This window comes from Mauremys reevesii, unplaced genomic scaffold (genome assembly GCF_016161935.1).
Source record: "Mauremys reevesii isolate NIE-2019 unplaced genomic scaffold, ASM1616193v1 Contig65, whole genome shotgun sequence".
In the NCBI taxonomy this organism is placed as follows: Eukaryota; Metazoa; Chordata; order Testudines; family Geoemydidae; genus Mauremys; species Mauremys reevesii.
Window position 1 is genome coordinate 26,563 of NW_024100879.1, and position 19,621 is coordinate 46,183.

The 19,621-nt window shown below is 47.9% G+C and overlaps 1 pseudogene; it reads right to left on the reverse strand.

Moving 5' to 3' along the window:
• The window catches only part of LOC120394549, a 30,336-nt pseudogene extending 16,974 nt beyond the window's left edge, over nt 1-13,362 (reverse strand).
• Nucleotides 13,363-19,621: the final 6,259 nt, after the last annotated feature.

Below are 19,621 nucleotides of genomic sequence, written 5' to 3' on the forward strand. Positions count from 1 at the left end.
TGAGGGTGCAGACCAGGACAATTGGTCCTAGGACTGACCCTGGAGGAACACCACCAGTTACTCCTCTCCATTCTGAGAATATACCATTAATTCCTACCCTTTCTTCCCTGTTTTTTTAACCAGTTCTCAATCCATGAAAGGATCTTCCATCTAATCCCATGACAACTTATTTATGTAAGAGCCTTTGGCGAGGGACCTTGTCAAAGGCTTTGTGGAAATCTAAGTACACTATGTCCACTGGATCTCCCTTGTCAACATGTTTGTTGACCCTTCAAAGAACTCTAATAGATTAGTAAAACAAGATTTCCCTTTACAGAAACCATGTTGACTTTTGCCCAACAAGAATGGCGACTGTACATCACTCCCTTTCCAAACTCCCTCTCAAAACTCCTCTGTTAGCGGCCCCTGTTCACCAGCACCAATGCTGGAAACATCCCTGGGTTTGTTTGCTAAACTTCACCTTCATTTTATACCCGGGCAGCAATTCACTGCAATGAATCCTTCAGGACCTGGATTTTTTTGTGCAGCCTCTTTTTTTTTTTTTTTGTATCCACAGTTCTTCAGGCCCAAATAACTGCACTATGTAGGTCAGAGGATCAAAAGGGAAATCATTTTTTTTTAAACTGTGGCCCCACTGTACAAGAGACTGTATCAAATGCATTCTGCTCTGGCATGCACAGTCAAATGACAAGTATCAGAGGAGTAGCCGTGTTAGTCTGGTTCTGTAGAAGCAGCAAAGAATCCTGTGGAATCCTGCTTGCATCCGAAGAAGTGGGTATTCACCCACGAAAGCTCATGCTGCAAAACATCTGTTAGTCAAATGACAGCAGCCTCTCAATTTGCTATCCAATAAAGCAGGATTGAACTGACCTGAACTTGTATGGCCAGATTTTCAAAGTAGCCTGCACAACCTGCAAAATTTGCCCAGGGCCCTGTTTGTTTCTGTGAATTTGGACATTGCGCTCATGGCTTATTCATCCCCTGGAATCTCCTCTATGAATGCCCCAAAACTGCCATCCCCGACCTGGAGACAACTGGTTGTGGTTTCCTAAAGCTGTTACCAATCCTTAGAGCTGTCTGGTCTCCCTCCAGGTTTAACTCTGGAGTCTGACTATTCATCTGCTGCATTGGATTTTCTTATCTGAAAGCCCCAGTCGAGCCACTGCATTGTTTATTACGTTCCTGTTCTCAGATTACACTGACGTACTCTCTAAGATCCTCCATGTCTGGTGAGAAGCCAGTGAGCATGGAGACATCGATGATAGACATTGTGGCATCAACCACACCGAGGAACCTAACGAGGAGAAGAGAAAATACCCTTTTGATCAGAATTCATCACTTGAACATTGATTTTTGCGATCGCTCCACCAGCTCCTGTTGCTTAATTATAACTTTTTTGCCCATTCCATAGAAAAAAATCATAGCCCAGGATTCTCCAGCTACCCCCTGCATCGGTCCATCTATTTGTCATCTATCATTAAAGGGCATTGTTCTCACCTGATGCAGATTTTAATATATAGACTGAACGCATCGCCCATCCGGCTTCTTAACTGGAAACATTGCAGAAGACAAAAGAAATTAATATCTCAGTGTAAATTTCATGCCAGATAAACCTCTTTGTTTTTTAGGTGTACTAATATCGCTTAGTAATCAAACAGGTCCTAGAGTAGATGTGAAAATCCTCAATAAACCTCCCCTCCTCCAGCAATCCATAAAAAATTCTTCCCATCCCTGGCACGCAAACTAAAAAGCCTCTCCCAGCTGAGTGGCACAAATGAAATACAGTCTAGGGCAGGGGTTAGCAACCTTTCAGAAGTGGTGGGCCAAGTATTCATTTATTGTCTCTAATTTAAGGTTTGGTGTGCCAGTCATACATTTTAACATTTTCAGAAGGTCTCTTTCTGTAACATATAACTAAACTATTGTATGTAAAGTAAATAAGGTTTTTAAAATGTTTAAGATGCTTCAATTAAAATTAAATTAAAATGCAGAGCCCCTGGACCAGTGGCCAGGAGGTGGGTGGTGTGAGTGCCACTGAATATCAGCTCATGTGCTGCCTTCGGTCTAGGGTTAGCAGAAAGAGGAGACTGAAACAATGAGAACTCGTGGGTGTGAATTTGGGCAGCTGGGAAAGTTAAGAACAATTTACAGCTGTCTCCTGTTTCTGTAATAGCAGTGCCAAAATACTTGATCCATCTATCATATGACCACGCATTAGACCAGCATATCTCCCGCTACTGGCCAGCCCTAGCAATTATAACAATCAGCTACTCCCAGGTAAAGGAAGTTGCTCCTTTAGACCAAGCCACAGAGGCTTGTGTTTTGGGTGCTGAAGATCCTGACCTCTGTCCCATGCTGATTTCACACCCATGCTGTCTGGAAATGTGTGCCCTGGAAGTTTGGGTCTGTAACCAGACTTCCTGGCATGGGCTCATCTCTGCTTTAGAGGGAGACAATACCCAGAGTAGCTGGCCTGTGTTCCCATCCACATCCGATGCTCCAACTATGCTGCTAACAAGTGCCAGGATGAGAGAAGGCAGCATCTGCTCCCGCATCTAGAAGGACCCTGCATTGGTTGCAACTTAGAACATGTAGCAGCTGGAAATATTATTTAGTGCCTGCCCTATGGGTATAATTTTTAGGACTTGGGAACTGGGAGAGTTTGTAGAAGCTTCACAAAAATACTTTCCAAAGTTAAGAATGTGATTGCAGAGATGGTGCTTGGTTGGTGTAAATCCACTGCTGTCCATGATCTGAGGATTGACAGCAAGCTTCAGAAGAGAAAAGACAGGTGGTTACTTACCACCCTGGGCTTCTTCAACCGATACCCTCAGGTCATACTTCTTACACTGAGATTCATCTTCCTTTCGCTTATGCTATAAATTATCGTTACTGTTACTGTTGCTTGTCCAGTTCCTTCTGCCTTCACAGTGAAGTCTTCATTCCATTTGAGCTGTAAAATTAATCCAGGGTTAATTTTCTTTGTACTTCATTATTATTATTATTATTATTATTAATTTAAAAGACAGGGCAAATGAAGCTAATGAAGAAAATGAAGCTGGTGAGATTGACAGTCACCACCCGGAGGGGCTGGGGGACTCTGCAGAGACAATAGCATGAAGGAGAAAAAAGGTTACTTCCGAGGCAGTAGCTCTTTGATCTTCAGACGTATTGCTTCTCCAGAGCCAAACCTAAACAGCAACCCAAACCCCTCCTACTTCTGGATTCAGCTCAAAACCACACACTCCAGGCCACTGACCCTGGAACAATTTACCTCAGGATGTGTGAGGCAAACCCCACCCAGCCCAGGGCTGCTCACCCAGCTGCGGTGACTCACTCCTGCAACGGAGCCTGCAGTGACTATCCCTGGTCAGGGCTCAGGCCAGATGATCCCCAGGCACAAGTATTTCACTGTCCCCATCAGAGCTGAGTGCACAACAGCACTAGACGGCCAGGGACCTTCCTCCGGCCTTGCAGTGTTACAGACTCCCCAGGCTTCTGGCCTGCCCTTGATCCAGTTCCTGTTCCTGCCCCAGCCATGCCCGAGTCTTGTTCCAGCCCACTTCAGCTTCCTCTGTGCCCTGCTCTGACCTTGCTCCAGTCCCGCTCCAGCCTGCATCCGCCTCCTGGCCCCCCAGGCCCTCGGACTGATTCCAACCTGACTTTGACCATTGGCCTGCATCCGAACTCTGACTTCAATCCTGATTTGGCTTGTCTGTGGATTCTGACCCACGGCCTGTCCCCAGACCCTGATTTCAGCATTGCCCTTGGCCCAGTCCTGACGCTCCAGCCGGCTCCAACCACCAGGCCTGACTGCCTAGAACCTAGGGCCTGACAGGATGTGATGGATTCTCCATCACTTCAAGTCTTTAAGTCAAGACTGGATATCTACCTAAGAGACATCTCACAGGTCAGCTAGAAGTTACGGGCTTGATGCCGAAATTAGTAGGTGAGGTTCTCTGGCCTGTGTCATGCCGAAGGTCAGACGAGATGATCACAATGGTCCCTTCTGGTCTTAAAAATCTGAGTCAAAAGTGTGGATGCATTTGGATCTGGTGCCGGGAATATGAATGCCCCTCCCTTTCCCAAAATGGTTTGGATAGGAGGTTCTAGTCAAATCTTCTTTCTCTATAATCAGTGATCTGTACTAATCACATAGAGAAGCACGATACCTCTGCTGTTCTGGCCACTAGAGCATCCTCATTTGAGATTCTGTACTTTATAGGCCTAGAATGATGTGACAGGAAAATAGAAACAATCAAATTCAGCTCCTTGTGTAGGGGGATGTCTATCTGGTACTGCGCAAGAGCCTGGAACACCATGATGGTCGCCTAGAACACCAGGAAAAAGACAAGAGAGTTACACCTTATTGTCCTATTGCACTGAACATCTGACAGCTTTTAAACTGACTCTTAAGGAAGAGGAACCAAAAATACAATGAAAGAAAACACCAAGGGTCCACTGGGTGTCACGCAGGCAAAGGGTTATATAATAATATTACCTGGTTCCTCTGTAATGTGTTTCATCAGTAGATCTCCAAGCACTTTACAAAGCAGTACAAGATCTTTATTCCCATGTTGCAGATGGGGAAACGGAGGCACAGGGCAGGGAAGTAACTTTCCCAGGGTCACCCAGGAAGCCAGTGGCCAAGCCAGGACTAGAACCCATGGTCAATAAATATATTGTGCATGGTTAATTAGCTTCCCTTCGCGCCTAGCTATTAACAGGGGCCAATTGTCAGCTGGACAGAGCACAGCAAGTGGCTCCTTCTATGTATATGTAAACCACACACCTCCACAGGGTGTGGTGCTCTGTCCCCTCTAGTGGCACTGAGACCACTTAGAGAGTTTAATGAGTTCGATCCCACCCACCGACAACTGAGGTCTATCGGTATTACAAGTGGGGGCTTGTCTGGGACTCAAATGCAGGACCTCTTGCTAAATGCATGAGCCTCTCCTGCATGAGCTAAAAGCCATGTGGCCCTTAGCTAAGTCTGTAGCAGACACATTAATCTCTCTCTAAGTGGTCTCGGTGCCACTACAGGGAACATAGCACCATACCCAGGAGGTGTGTAGGTTACTTATATAGAGACATCTATGCCACACAAAGAACAATGTTAGGGATAGAACACATGGCCTGTGACTCAGAAATACAGACCACTCCCAACCAAGCTTGTAGCATCATTTTAGGTAGAGAAAAGACAAGACTCAGTAGCAAGGAATGTAAAGGGGCCTCTCTACTGAGGCTGCTGGACACAGACAGACCCTATAGTTCCTGGTGGCCCCCGTATTCCAGGGAAGGGAGGGATATCTGAGGACACTCCATCTTTATTTAGCTGTCACTAGCAGTAGGGCTTTTATCCTCTCCAGTGCTTCGTGTAAGCACAGTTTTAAAAAAAGAATCTAAAATACATAAGCTTACAGTTTTACTTAGAGGTGGATAAAGCCCAATTGATTCAGATTAGTCATGATCTACCATGGCTTTGTCATTTGGACTCAGTCCGTTGGTCCTGCACACCTGGTACCCTCTCTCCAGACCAATGGCCAAAAAACAACAAATGCTAGAATGAGTCCAGATGCATGTGTGTTTCTGCCCATGGGAAGAGAAGGCTCATTCACTCCCCAGGACAACTCATTATCTTAAAGAGAAGCATGTGCTCACACCCATCACCTTGGCGGGATGGAGCCTTTAGTGAGACGATTCAGTCATGCCCCTGTGCTGGTCTCTGCCTTAGGTTAACAATGGCAAAGACCTGATAGGTCACGTTGCCCATCTCCCAGGCAATGCAGGACTGTTCTCTACTGGGCATTCCCCAGGGCTTTCTACAATGACTCAAGTGATCGGATCCCATTCCTTCCGATGGGAGACCTGCCCACAAAACACGGTCTTGGAAGGATACCCGGGCTATAAGGATCATACTCACTTGGGTAGATCCATATTCTCCTCCATTCTCTCAGCCATCTGACTATGGGACCAGTCAACTCATACTTCTTCATTTTCAGCAAGGCATACGAGGTGCCCTCAATGTTGAAGGTGTGGGCGTTTGGCTCTTCCCAGCGATTTCCCTCTAGGCAGCAGCAAAGAAGGTGAGCTAAAGGACTCTCCTCAAGGAGATCCACTCATTCTGAGCAGATCTGACTGGACCATACCATCGCCTGACTCCTTCCCCAACTTTCCGCATGGAGGATCAGTAAGTCGAACTGATTGTTGCCCCTTTTAGGGGTGAGCAGCTACCCAATATTTGGGGTCTTGGGAGGATTGTTTCAATTAGGATGAGGAATTGGTGATAGGCCTCTGGTACGTTCTCTGGTGTAAACCTGATTGCTTATGAAAATGCACAGAAAGCCCCGTTTTCCCTGAGCTTGAGAGAAACCAACAGCAGGCAACTTCATTGCTGAGAAATCCCCAACTCTGCCTCTGAAGTGAGTTCTAGGCCCAACAAGCAATGTCTCTCTGCTTGTTTCATAACACTTCTCCAGGCTTTCAGCTGGTTTCTGCCTCTAACGCACAGGGTGCAAAACCAACATGCTAGCCTCTGTGATTGCCATCAGGGAAACCCTCAGCCCACATGCCTGAGCTCTTGACCTGCTGTGTGCCTTGGGCAGTCCCTGCATTGTTTTTAGCTGTGTCTACTACAGAAAGAGTCTTGATTTCTCCTTCCACTGAGTCTGAAAGAGTGCCTGGCACACCCATTAACTTGAACAAGGGCCTGGTCTACACTTAAAACTTAGATTGTGATAGCTGTGATACTCAGGGCATGTGAAACATCTGCACACACACACACTTGCTATAGCTATGTCAAACTAACGCCTAGTGCAGACACAGCTAAGTCAATGGAAAAATGCTTCAGTTGATCTAGCTACTGTTGATCATAGTGGTGGAGTTCCTACAGAGATGGAAAACCCCTTCCATCGGTGCAGTCTGCGTCTACAATAGGGGGTGATACCAGGATAGCTGCAGCACCATAGCTTTGCCGCTCTAGTCCCTGCATTGTAGACATGGCCAAGGTCTGTGACTGTTTGGGGATCAAAGACCCACCTGGCACCTTTCAACACAACATTGTTATATCTAGACAGCAGCTTTGTCCTGCCCTGTTTTAACTATCCCAAACAATGGGGCAAACTCCATTTTCTTTGCGGGTAATATTATTCTATATCCTTTGCTCAGTTTCATCCAGTTACATCCTCTTGAGCCACCGTTTTCTCTCTTTTTCTCTTTGGGGTTTACATCTTTTAGATATACATACAGAGCTCTCAGATTCCTCCTGAGGTCAAGTAATGCCATACATCTCTGCCACATCCAGATCTCAGACACATTGGTGTAAATCTGGAGTAACTCCACTCAACCCAGGAGAGTTACTCTGGATTTATACCCAGTCTGATCAATCTCAAATCTGGCTAAAAGGAACAAATCTATGCCAATTATTCGCTCCTCATAAATTAATCCCTCTTCAACCTCCTTTGCTTCTCTTCCCTGAACCCCATCCTGACTTGGCCACATCTTTCCAGTACTTGATAAGACGCACTCATTTACCTGTCGAAGCTCTCATGAGCGTCTTCTCAGTGTCCAGTGTCCCCACCATGGCTAAGGCATAGGATGCAAGAGCCACAGTGTACGGTCTGGTTAGAGACTGGTACCTTTGGGCTAAGTATTCAGTGGCTTTGCTGATGCTGACTTCCAAACTCTAGGAGGTGACAAAGAAAACGGAAGAAAATCAAACTCGTTGGTTAGGCTGAGGTTTTGAGTAGTGTTAATGCCGAGGGGAGGTGCAGGATTGAACATGGGACCTCTGGAGCTAAATGCATGAGCCTCTACTGCATGAACTAAAAGCCTGAAGACTCTAGAGCAGGCTCATTAAGCTCTCTCTACATGGTCTCAGTGCCACTAGATGGGACAGAACACCACACCAGGAGGGGTGTGGGTTACATTAACACATTACGAATTCAAGTGGCTTCCAGCTTTATTTAATTTCACAGTGAATTTTGTGCTGGTGAAAGACAGAGGAGGCTGAAGACATGGAAGTGAGATATTTGAGGGCAGCAAAAGGGGACATTTCTGGACCACATGCAGAATGTCAGCAGGAGTGAGACCAATGTCTGTGGCAGGACCGGCCCTAGCCCAAATGGCGCCCTAGAGCATCTTTGGTGTCCCCTCTATTTGTAAAATTTTTGAATACCTTATTTTTATTGCATTTGTAGCTCATTTCGATTTCGCTGCATGATTAGCATGTATGATTTATCCCTGTTGTACAAGATGATAAATTTGCACGCTAGAGCTGTAAGTCTGTATTTATTCATGCCATATATAAGCAAATAAAAGTTTCCTCTAAGCTTATAGAAACAAAGCTTATACATCCAGAACATTCTAGTAGGTTAGTGAAAAATGAATCCACGTACAGAATACCGGAAACATCAATTGTCCTTTTTGTCTCTAACAACAAAAACAGCACCCTGAGCCCAGCACCACCCCCCAAGTCCAGCACCCGAGGCAGTTTCCTGGATTGCCTGTCCCCAAAATCTGGCCCTGGTCTGTGGTATCAGACAGAAGCTGCAAGAGAGGAGGATGAGGTGACGTGGTGGGCACGCACAAAGAGGGGATGAAGAGAGTCATAGGTGCCGACTCCGTGTGTGCTCTGGGGCTCAAGCACCCATGGAAAAATAGGGGTGCTCAGCACCCACCAGCCACAGTGGTTCTGCCCCAGCTGGTGCCGATCAAGCCCCCAGGGCTGGCCGCTGATTAGCAAGCAGCTGTTGGGAGGCGCTTGGGGGAGGGGACGGAGATGAGGGAGTGGCAGGCTGGTGGGGGGGACTTTGAGAGAGGGGGTGGGAGCGGGGGCAGGAAGAGGCGGACCAAAGATGGGGCCTCAGGGGAGGGGGCAGAGTGGGGACAGGGCCTCAGGGCAGAGCAGGGGTGGAGCACCCATTGGGAAAAATAAAACTCAGCACTTATTAAGGGAATTTTGTTAGGGAGGCGTTTGAGAGTAACGTTTACAGGCAGAAAGCAAGAAGACGACCAAGAAAATAGTGGCAAGACAGTGGCCAGGAGGACAAAGTGCATATGGAGAAAATGTAGGACTGGCAAGCCTGAAGAAGAAAGATGGAGGCAATTCTGGAGGATGTCCTCTGTTTAGCCCCACGAATGGTACAGTGGCTGAGCAAGCCTCCCTGGGATGAGAGAGGGTAGTATCGTCCCCATGTGCCACTCAGGCTGGTTTGACCGGGATCCAAGATCTAATAATACCAAACTCTTATATCACACTTTTCCTCAGCGCTTTACAAAGGAGGTCAGTCTTTTTAGCCCCAAATTACAGAAAAGGAAACTGAGGCACAGAGTAGGAAAGTTATTTGCCTGAGTTCCCTCAGCTGTTGTGGGATGAGAACTAAGTCTCCTGAAACCTAGTCCAGTGCTCTGCCCACTAGGCCCTGCTTCCCTCACCCTACAGATGACTGCCTCTGTCCTCATGCTGTACTGCTACAGCCTCAGTCAGCTGGCTCCTCCTCACTATAAAAGAGAGGGGACAGCCCTGGTGGAGTGAGCCATAATAGTAGATGGAGGAACCTTTGCCAGGTCATAACAAGTGTAAATACACGTCATGAAGGCTGCCCTGGCTCCTGGACAGTGCTGCAGTGGCGTGGCTCCAGCGGGACCGGGGCTCGCAGCCCCGCCCCCTTACCATGCGGTTCTGACTCAGTGGGAGGAGCTCAGGCCCTGCCGGAGCCACACCGCTGCAGCGCTGTCCAGGGCCGCTCCTGATGTGGTGCGCTGAGGCGATGGGGGAAGGCAGATGTGGGGCCGGGGGCCCTGCAGGGCCTTGGGCAAATTGCCCCACTTGCCCCATCATCTGGGTGACTCCTGGTCAGGAGAGGATGAGGAAGACGCTACCGGCAGGAGTGGTTCCATGGCGGCTTCTGGATTTTCCGGGACTGGTTCATCCCGAGCCCCAGGTGTAACCTCCACTGGGTGTGGGATTGGATCTGGGTTTTGCAAGGGATCCTGAGGTGGAGCAGTGCCGAGATGGGGTGCGGTGCTACGACAGAGTGGCTATGTAGAGCAGTGCTGGTCCGTCGAGCGACGACTGGGGAATGCTGTCTGAGGTCGATGTGAGCGCTGCTGCGAGGTCACAGATTGGGATCCATGACTTGTTAGCTGATGACCACCTCAAACAGAAACAGCTCCAAGGGTCGGGGCTGAGAGACTGGTGTCGCGAGTCAGACCAGTGCCACGAGTCAGACAGGCACGGGGCATATGTACGGCACCGACTCGGAGCGCGCCGACTCGGAGCGATGCAGAGATCCCGGTCGGGGGGTAGATGGCCCAAACATAGTGGGTTTGTCTCTTGAAGGTGCTGGGCTTTGGGGTAATGGAGGCCTCGAGACTGGAGACTTGGGAGCCATCATTTCTATAAGCCCCCTAGCGGCCTCAGAAGTGTCTGGTGGAGGGTGGAATCACCTCCTCCACCTGCGGCTGTGGAGAGTCCAGGAGTGCTGGGCTTCCTGCGGAGATGGGAGCCCATGGGGGTTGAGCCTAACCAGAGGGTCTGTCGGCCGTAGGCCCATGCACTGCAGCGTGCCCTGCCGAGGCTACGGTTCCTGACTCAGGCCAGTGTGGAGGCTTGTCCTTGGCCTGCTTCTTGTGGGCAATTGGCGAGTGGGAGCGTGCAGAGCGGAACACTTCTGGGCCCTGGAGACCGCCGACCCTGGGAGTGCTGCTGGCAGCACCGCTGGAGGGGTGCTCCGCAACAAAGCACTCGGGGCCGGGTCCTGCTGCAGACAGAGGGCTGACTCCATGAGGAGTTGTTTTAAATGAGTGTTCCTCTCCTTTCTAGCGTGAGGTTTGAAGGCCTGCAGATCTTGCACTTATCTGCCTGATGGGCTTCTCCCAGACACCAGAGACAGGAGTCATGGGGTTGCCCGTAGGCATAGTCTTGGCAGGAGCTATAGGGTTTGAAGCCCTGGGACTGCATGCCCTGGAGCCCCAAGGGGCACTCATTGAAGGGGAACCCCCCCCCCACCAACCACTAAAGACTGCAATTAACAACTAGAAGAGAACAATTAACTAACAATGGGTAACTATATACAAAGATAAGCAGAAGAGCCAGGGATTAGTGGACCACTTGCAAGCAAGAAACCACTGTTCAACAACCATCACAGGCAGTAAGAGGGAACTGAAGGGAGGTTGGGCCAGCAGGGTCATATATAGAGCGCCATACCGGTGCCACTCCAGGGGGCTCCCCAGCTGGTCTGACGGGTAGCTGCTAGGGAAAAGTTTCTGACAGCCGTGCATGCAGCGCATGCGCACACCTAACTGGAATTGATATCAGCAAGCACTCAAAGAAGAATTCATTGATCCCAATGAAGGAAAATCACTATATAAATGGGGTGCCATGAAACTCTTGGTTCGTTATCCCAAGACTTCATGAGCTGGCTACTAGATTGATCCAGAGTCTGGACTGATAACTATAACATTGACTGGTGGGATAGTGTGTGTGTGGTGTGTGATTGAATGCGTATGTTAATTGTTGTATCTTTAATAAACGTGGCGTACTGCCTTTTCCCCTGAAAAAGATCTCATGTGCTTCTTATAAGCATAACACCATGGGGCATGGTTCATAGGGGATGGAAAGATGGGAAAACCTGGGTATGAACGTAGAAGTGACTCTACGGTGCAGAGATACTCACGTTGACTTGATCCTTGCAGATGTCCTTGGCCTCTTCCAATGCAATCAGCACAAAAGCCGTTAAAGAGACATCAGGCTCAGCCCCCTTGTACCCTCCCTAAAGGGGAGCAAAGGACAGATTTGGGATAAGAAAGTCGCCCGAGTACCATGAAAAGGAAGAATTAATCCCAGGACATCAGCATAGGATAGTATAGCAGAACACATGCTTCCTAGAAAGCTACCCAAGAATGGACTCTCAGTCATGGCCAGACCTATAACTGGGCCAGGTTCTGATCTCAGTTACTGTTACTCCTTTATCAGTGTGGAGGAACTCCATCCAAGTCAATAGAGATGCTTCGTATTAAACCAGTGTGAGAGAATTTAGCACACCAGGCCGGTGCTCAGGTCCTGCCACTAGCTCCCAGGCAGCTTCCCGTGCGTTAATGGATCAAGCCCCAGTGACATCAAAAACCAAACTTTGGCCTGTGAAGCACCAAGACAGCTGCGCTCCTCTGAGGCAATGCAAGTCACTAAGCCCAGGACGAAGCGCATGAGAGGTGTGGACAAGGCATTCTCAGTTGAGAGGAGCTGGCTGGGGAACCAATGCCCAGGGGAGATCAGGCCAGGCCAGAGTCTAAGCATCTTTAGTAAATGCTGCAAAACTATCCCCTTCGGAGATGTCTTTCAATCATGAGAACAACAGTCATGGCACTAACCCCACCCCCTTCTATCTAATAAACCCTGATATAGACACCTCCTAAACCCAGGCATGGACACTGCCTTCTGCCCTAAACCCTAACACTGAGATCCCTAACACAGAGACCCCTTAAACCCAGACACTGACATCCCTAAACCCCAGGGGTGCTGGAACAATTTTTATAGTGGGGATGCTGAGAGCCATTGAACCAAACTGTAACCCTGTATATAATGGAAACCACTTCAAGCCAGGGGTTGTTGCAGCACCCCAGGCACCCCTAGTTCCAGCACCTCTGCTAAACCCTGACACCCCTTCAATCCCTAAACCCTAACACTGAGATCCCTAAACCCCACCCTGAGACCCCTAAAATCTAACACTGATGCCCCCTAAATCCTGACACCAACACCCCCTTCTACACCTTAAACCCTGACACTGAAACCCCCAAGCCTTGACACTGACAACCCCTTCTACCCTAAACCCTAACACTGAGACCCCTAAATCCTGACACTGACACCCTCTTTTACCTAATAAACCCTAACACTGACATGCTCTAAACCCTGGCACCCCTAATCCCAACCCTGACACCCCTAACTCCAACAATGACCCCCCCTTTCAGTCCTAAACCCCGAACAACAACAAAACATAAAATGATCTACCCCCAGCAGAATGTTTATCCCCAAAAAGGGAGAAGTGCCAAAGACTCCATGAAGTCCACTAAGGACTAAATAGATACATTCTGGCCCATTGACCTGAATCTCCATTCACTGCTGCCCATGTAACTGCACCGGGAGAGAAAGAGGAGATCAGGCTGCGTGAGCACAGACTTTGGGATGTAGCCCAGTAAGACGTCCCTTTGAATTATGAACCAACAAATTGCTGTGATGATTGAGGTGGTAGTGACTGGTGTGTAAAAGTCAAAGGAAACACGTACAACCATCTCTCCGCTGGATTTCGGGGCATCTTCTTGGAAGACCCCATCCAGTTTCTGCTTTTCCAGGATCAGGATTTTTCCAGGATTTCATCTCCTGACTGATCGTGCTGGGGCTCTGCCTGTCTTCAGCACTCAGGACCCTGAGCTACCACCATCACCTGGGAACCCTGACCAGTTCAAGCCTCATGGAGTGGGTGAGATCCATCTCTCTCTCTGTTTTCTTTCCTACCTCAGGTATTAACCTTTAAAATGTAACTGTTATGTTTGTTTAGCCCTCCTGGTGTGGTTATCACTATGATTCAGTCAATAACTGTTATGGTTCAGCTGGTTGCTTTTCTCTCTCTCTCTCTCTGAATTTTACTCTTTTGTGTTTTAGCTTCCCCCATTTACTCTGCAGCGACGCTTCTTGTACCTAAGCTAAAGATCCCTGTAGTACCCCAAAATATACTGTGGGGTTTGCTCATCAAGTGGGTTACTACCAGTACAATTGTAATGTGAATGCGTGATAGGGATGTGTTAAACTTGGGGAACATGGGTGGGGAGGGAGCAGCTGAAAGTGGAGCTCAATCCAGCCTATTGAGACCAGGAGCACATAAGGGTACCAGCTTGAAAGTGCTGCTTAACCCAGCCCATTGAGTACAGGAACACATGAGGGGATCAGCTGGAGAGTGCTGATTGACCTGGTCCTCTCAGACTTGCTCTGCTAGTGTGTGTGTGCACATGTTCATCTAGTTCTAGGGCTGGAGGAACCCAGCCCTGGGGAATCGAGGTCCTGCAGGAGAGCTCCATTGGGAGGGGACTTGCAGAAGGAAGGAGCAGAGCTCCATGTGAACACACAAGTGACTTTCACAGCACGTTAATAGAATTACAGAAGCCCCTCCCCCAGAAGAATAACCCTGATAAATGAACCTACCCCCAAAGTAACGGGCACATCTGGGAACAGCCTGCAAAAAGCCCTTTTCTTTCCTCAGGAACGTTGGATCCCAGGCATGTTGGTTAATGCTGCTGGGAGATTGCTTTAGGTGAAAAACTGCCGTAATAATTGATTTTAGACTCTAAGAAGCATGTTGTGATTTTCATTTTATATGTAACCAGTTCTGTTTCCATGATCTTGACTCACTACCTCTTAAATCTTAATCTTTGGTAACGAATTTAGGATTATTCCACTATACATATGTCTCAGTGCTGTGAGGTTATAAAGATCTGATCCTGAGCTGTACCAATCAAGCTGTTTAGATTCTATTCCCCGGTAATTTCTGTGAGTGTCCTGTGACAGTAATCTGATGCTACTGGGGGACACTTTCAGAGGGACTTCGGGCTGCAGTGCCACAACTGTTACCATGCAAGGCAGAGCAAGGGCTGGCAGAGCCCTGTGGAGATTGGTAGGCTGGCTAACAGACCGGTGGTGTTATGCTCAACTAGATATCAGCTCCCTGAGAAAATCTTCCTCTCGCCGGATGGGTAACAAAGTGACTCAGAGCCTGGGCACCCCAAGAAAGCTGCACACATACCCCTGTAACCTGCTTTCTCTCCTCCAGGGGCCTCTTTATCTTAGCCAACCCTCAAATATGTTCAAACCATGTTCAAATATGTTAAGGACTGTTATAAAAAGGACCCCGCTCAACTGTTCTCCATGTGCACTGGACGTAGGAGAAGTAGGTATCAGCTTAATCTGCAGCAAGGGAGATTTAAGTTAGATATTCGGAAAAACTTTCTCACTATAAAGATAGTTCAGTTCTGGAATAGGCTTCAAAGGGAGGTTGTGGAATCCCCATGATTGGAGGTTTTTAAGAACCCATTGGACAAAGAGCTGTCAGGGACGGTCTAAGTATAGTGCTGGATGGGATGATATTTCTAGGACCCTCCCAGCCCTACATTTCTAGGATTCTCTGAACTGTGGAGTTTAACTGGTGAGCCCCTCAGTGAATGCCCCATCAGCCTTCACCCAGCTCTAGTCCAATGTGAATTATTAACAAAAGGAGCTGGCCCTTAAGAAGCCACAAGACCAGTGAGCACAGCAGGACATACCCTGTCAGAGATACCCAATGACAGTCGTTCCCTTGTAGTGCAGTGGGGGAAGCTAGGGAATCCAATGGTTCCTCTCCGATAAAGTCTTGCAGTTCACAAACAGGGACTTGGCGAAAAGCAGAGATGCCTTCCCTCACACACTATTACAGGCACCGAGCCTAAGTCTGTAAGTAAACAGACGCTGTTCACAGATAGCCTTCTGACCCACAAATAGGCTAGACAGGATGGAGGATAACTCACCAGAACACAGTCCATCCCACTTACAACCCAGAATTCATCAGCAACACTGAACTCCCAGAAAAACAAAGATGAGAATATGATTAAGAACCAAACCCCAGGCCACTAACTACAGGGATTAGATCTAGCTTTGTGGGGACTGCGGAAGAGTGGTTAGAGACCCCAGAGAGGCGCTGAGCTGAGGTCTTCGTCCAGCTCCACGGAGAAAGGGCAAAGGAGGAAGCCTCCACATCATGGTTACAGAGGACATTGAGGAAGCCCCAATTCTCTGAAAGACGAAATCAGGCCTCTGAGCAATTGAAACAGATACTTCAAACAGTTTAATAGGAAATATGTACACAGTATATACAAAATCCAGAGCTGGGTTATTTACATATGATCTTGTTTGTGAGATACATGGCCAGCACCTGAAAAAGAAATGTGAAGAGTCATCAGTATTTGTCCAGTGCCCCTTAATACACATAAACAGAGTGCAGAATACTAGGGAATAACAAAATGAAAACATGGACTGGGAATAAGCTGCTGGATACGGTATAGAAAACAATCACCAAAACAGGAAACACTACAAGATTAGGGGAACCCATCTTACTTAATAGAGTCACTTTTGAATTAGCAGAATGTGTCAATTCAACAGGGCTCTCTATTGGTTTCCTTCCAATATTCAACTGTTACAGGAACGTTGTCTCCCCATTGAGAACTATAAGCAATTACACCCCAAACTCCCTCTGCCTTTCGCCTCCTCTGCTAACTGCTGCCTGGTGAACCCTCACAAGCCCTGCACCCAAGGGGACAGTAAACTGGGGAATGAGGTGGTGATGGAGACTAGAAACCTGACCATTCAGTGACCTTTTGATATGAGGTGAAGGATCATAGTAGCTAACTTTGGAGGATGAGTTATATCTGCTGAGCGCCTTCTCTGAAGGGCAGAGCATCCTTATCTCCCAATAACATCAGTGGGAGTTTGAGAACACTCAGCAACTCATAGGCTTGGGCAAGACAAATACAAAGGCCTTGGGTGGCTAAAGTTAAGCACTAAAATCTGCAGGTAGAAGCCTAAATACCCATTATAGCCACCTGCAGAGGTGCTGATTAGGGCACTTAAATCTCTATCAGCTTTGTGGTGTTTCAAATAGATATTTGAAAAACAAGGGGACTGATGTTTAAAGGCATATTTGGCCTTTGGTTGCCATTAGACAACTTTATGCCAGGGGAGTGGGTTTTCCAAACCCGGATACCTGAACACAGACTCCTAACAACCACGGGTAGGTGCATCAATAGGGGTGGGGTTAGTTGTAAAGTCACCCTTTTGCTGCCCTATGTTGCAGTGGAGCAGGGCAAAGTAGCCATAAAGCTGCCCTAAGAGGCAGCTAGGAATTCCCCAGCATGTGCAAATCCCTAACACCCAGAGAACCAGCACAGAGAGTTCACAGCCAGTGTAGCTGGCTGTATGTCACCAACTCCTAGCTTCCTACCCAAGTATATGGTGTGTGAGCTGGGAACAGAAGATGGCACACACAGTGTGCGTTGTGCTACAGCTATCTCCAGTGCAGCAATGGCTGTTACAAGACAGCGTAATTTAGAACAGCCCAGAGTCTAGAGCTCAGGTGTATTTGAGGATCTGGGCCAGTACTTGGCTGTTACTATAGCAATGACCCCTGAGCAAGCAGTATAATGTACATGCTTATCAATGAGCTTGTCCAGAGGCTGCATGTCCATCAGAATGACTAGATGTCCTGATGTGTAATAAAAACGCTTTGAGTAATAAAAATCAACCCAGGCTACTTTACAGGGCCTGATCCTTCTCTCACTTACAGCATCTGAGCAGTAGGACAACGGCGAATACTGCCCAGGATTATAGTTGTCTCTGTCTTCTTCCAATTTTGGGTAGCGGGAGCGAGGAGTATAAGGGCCCTACTGTCAATCAAAACTTAACCCCACCTCTTGACCCAATAAGCCCTGCCCACTGGTCATCAGAAGCCTCACCGCATGGGTGTATTACTTGGGTGTCAAGGCGGACACATGACCGGAAGCAAGGTGTGTCATGTGACCCTCTAAGAACTCCTTCCACTATACCAATCAGGATAGATTTTGCCCCGATAGGAACGCCCCGAGAGAAGATTTAACCAACCAGGGGGAGTTCTGGGGTTTGTGTGACCCCTCTAAGAACTTCTCCCACTGCCCTCTACCAATCAGGAGGGGCTTCAGCCACTAGAGAGCACCCTGAGAGGAGATTAGACCAATTGGGGGGAATTCTGGGGCTGGGTGACCATCCAGAAGTGGTTCGTGTGACCCCTCTAGGAACTCGTCCCACCACCCTCTACCAGTCGCGATGGGTTTCGGCTGCAGAGGACTGCCCTGAAAGGAGATTTGACCAAAACAGGGCAGGTTCTGGGATGGGGTGACCACCCAGAAGAGGGTTGTGTGACCCCTCTAAGAACTCCTCCCAATGCCCTCTGCCAATCAGAGTGCCGCACCATCACCGCACAAGTCCCAGAGCTGGACAGAGGAGGCTCTCTTACCAAGACGACATGTTTCAGAAATTGTGGAAAGGCTGAGAGGAAACGTGGACTCCTTTACCACCCCCCTGAGAACTTCAGACTTTGTTTTAGCCCCGCGGACCTTTGGACTTGTGTGGAGAAAGTGCTACAGCAGCAACAGTTCCAAAGAGGATGAGGGAACAGCCAAGGGGATTCCTTTGGCCCAGCCATTGATGGATATGCCAGAACCTGAACCCAAAGCCCAACCATTCACGAGACACACCAATGAGCATGGTGGCCTCTCGTTGTCCACCATCCTGGAGGAGGAAGGCGATCATTGCTTGGGGGAGTTACCGGCGGACAAGCTGAATGGAAAAGACATCGCTCAGGTAAATGAATGATTAAGAAGCAACAGTTGATGATGAGGTGTAATGAGGTTAGGAACCTGGGGTTGTGTAAATGTAAAAAACAAGCAGTGAGAACTTACACTTGTTTCTTGTCTGAGACAGCTCGATGATGCCTTTCTAGAGGACCCGGAGGCCCTGGACAACGTTGCATCAAGCAGCAAAGATGAACCGGGCCCGCCTTGTTTTTGCTGAACGCCGCTAAAAATTGTTGAAGAGGACTTCGAGGATGAAGGTTATAAGGACTTTAAGAGAAGGTTTGGCATGGAACTCGCTGAGCCAGTGCCACATTGTGAGTGTAAAAATTTATGTGGACTATTGTATGCATTGCTATTTATGCTGTTCTTAATAACTGTCTTAGGGAAAAGCTTTTTGAAGATTATGAGGGCTATGTCATAGATGCCCCAGCCCAACGGCACCATGACTGTGTGATTTAGACTTCAACTTTATATGTAAATTTGTCAATTTAAATATGTAAATTTAAAAAACATCTATTGAAAAGGGCTTTGTGACTATCTGCATTTCTGTTAGAAGGTCTCTGGCCCTTAAGTGAGCTAAAAGTTTTAATGGAGCCTCTTGGTTTGTTTTCAAGGAGCTGTATGTCTTTTAAATAAAAAAAATGGTTTGTGAGAATCTAACTTTTGTGGTTTTGTGTAAAAAAAGACCCATTTACAGCAAAAAGCTGAAATGTATGTTGTGGGAGGAGAAAAATCCTAAAAATGTGTTTATAGTGTAACCATTCTGCCCATCAGAGTTGGCAGCAACAAGAGCTGCGTTCAGTTGCTAGGAACTCCATTCCAATAACACAATGCAAAACTGGCTCAAGCCCTCAGCCAGTGGGGCACTGAGGCTCCCCTACTACAAGCCAAAATCACCACTTACTGTGTTAAGTAGTAGGGAGGACTCAGTGCTGGTTCACCATTAGCCCAAAGTGAATTCAGCTCTGCAGTCTGTAATCAGACTCTGCATGGAATCAAAATTAGCACTAACATTTCACAGTGGAGACAGGAAGAAGAGATAGAATTAGTGTCTGGGGCTCACCAGGTACAAATACCTCTCCCCAGCCTTTCTCAATTTGCTGAGTTTTGGAACCCACGTCCCCTGCCTAGCGAGTGCTACTTAGTTGATGGCGAGTCCCTCTGCCATAAAAGGCCAAGTACAGGTCCACTGTCCTTGATTCACATAATCAGG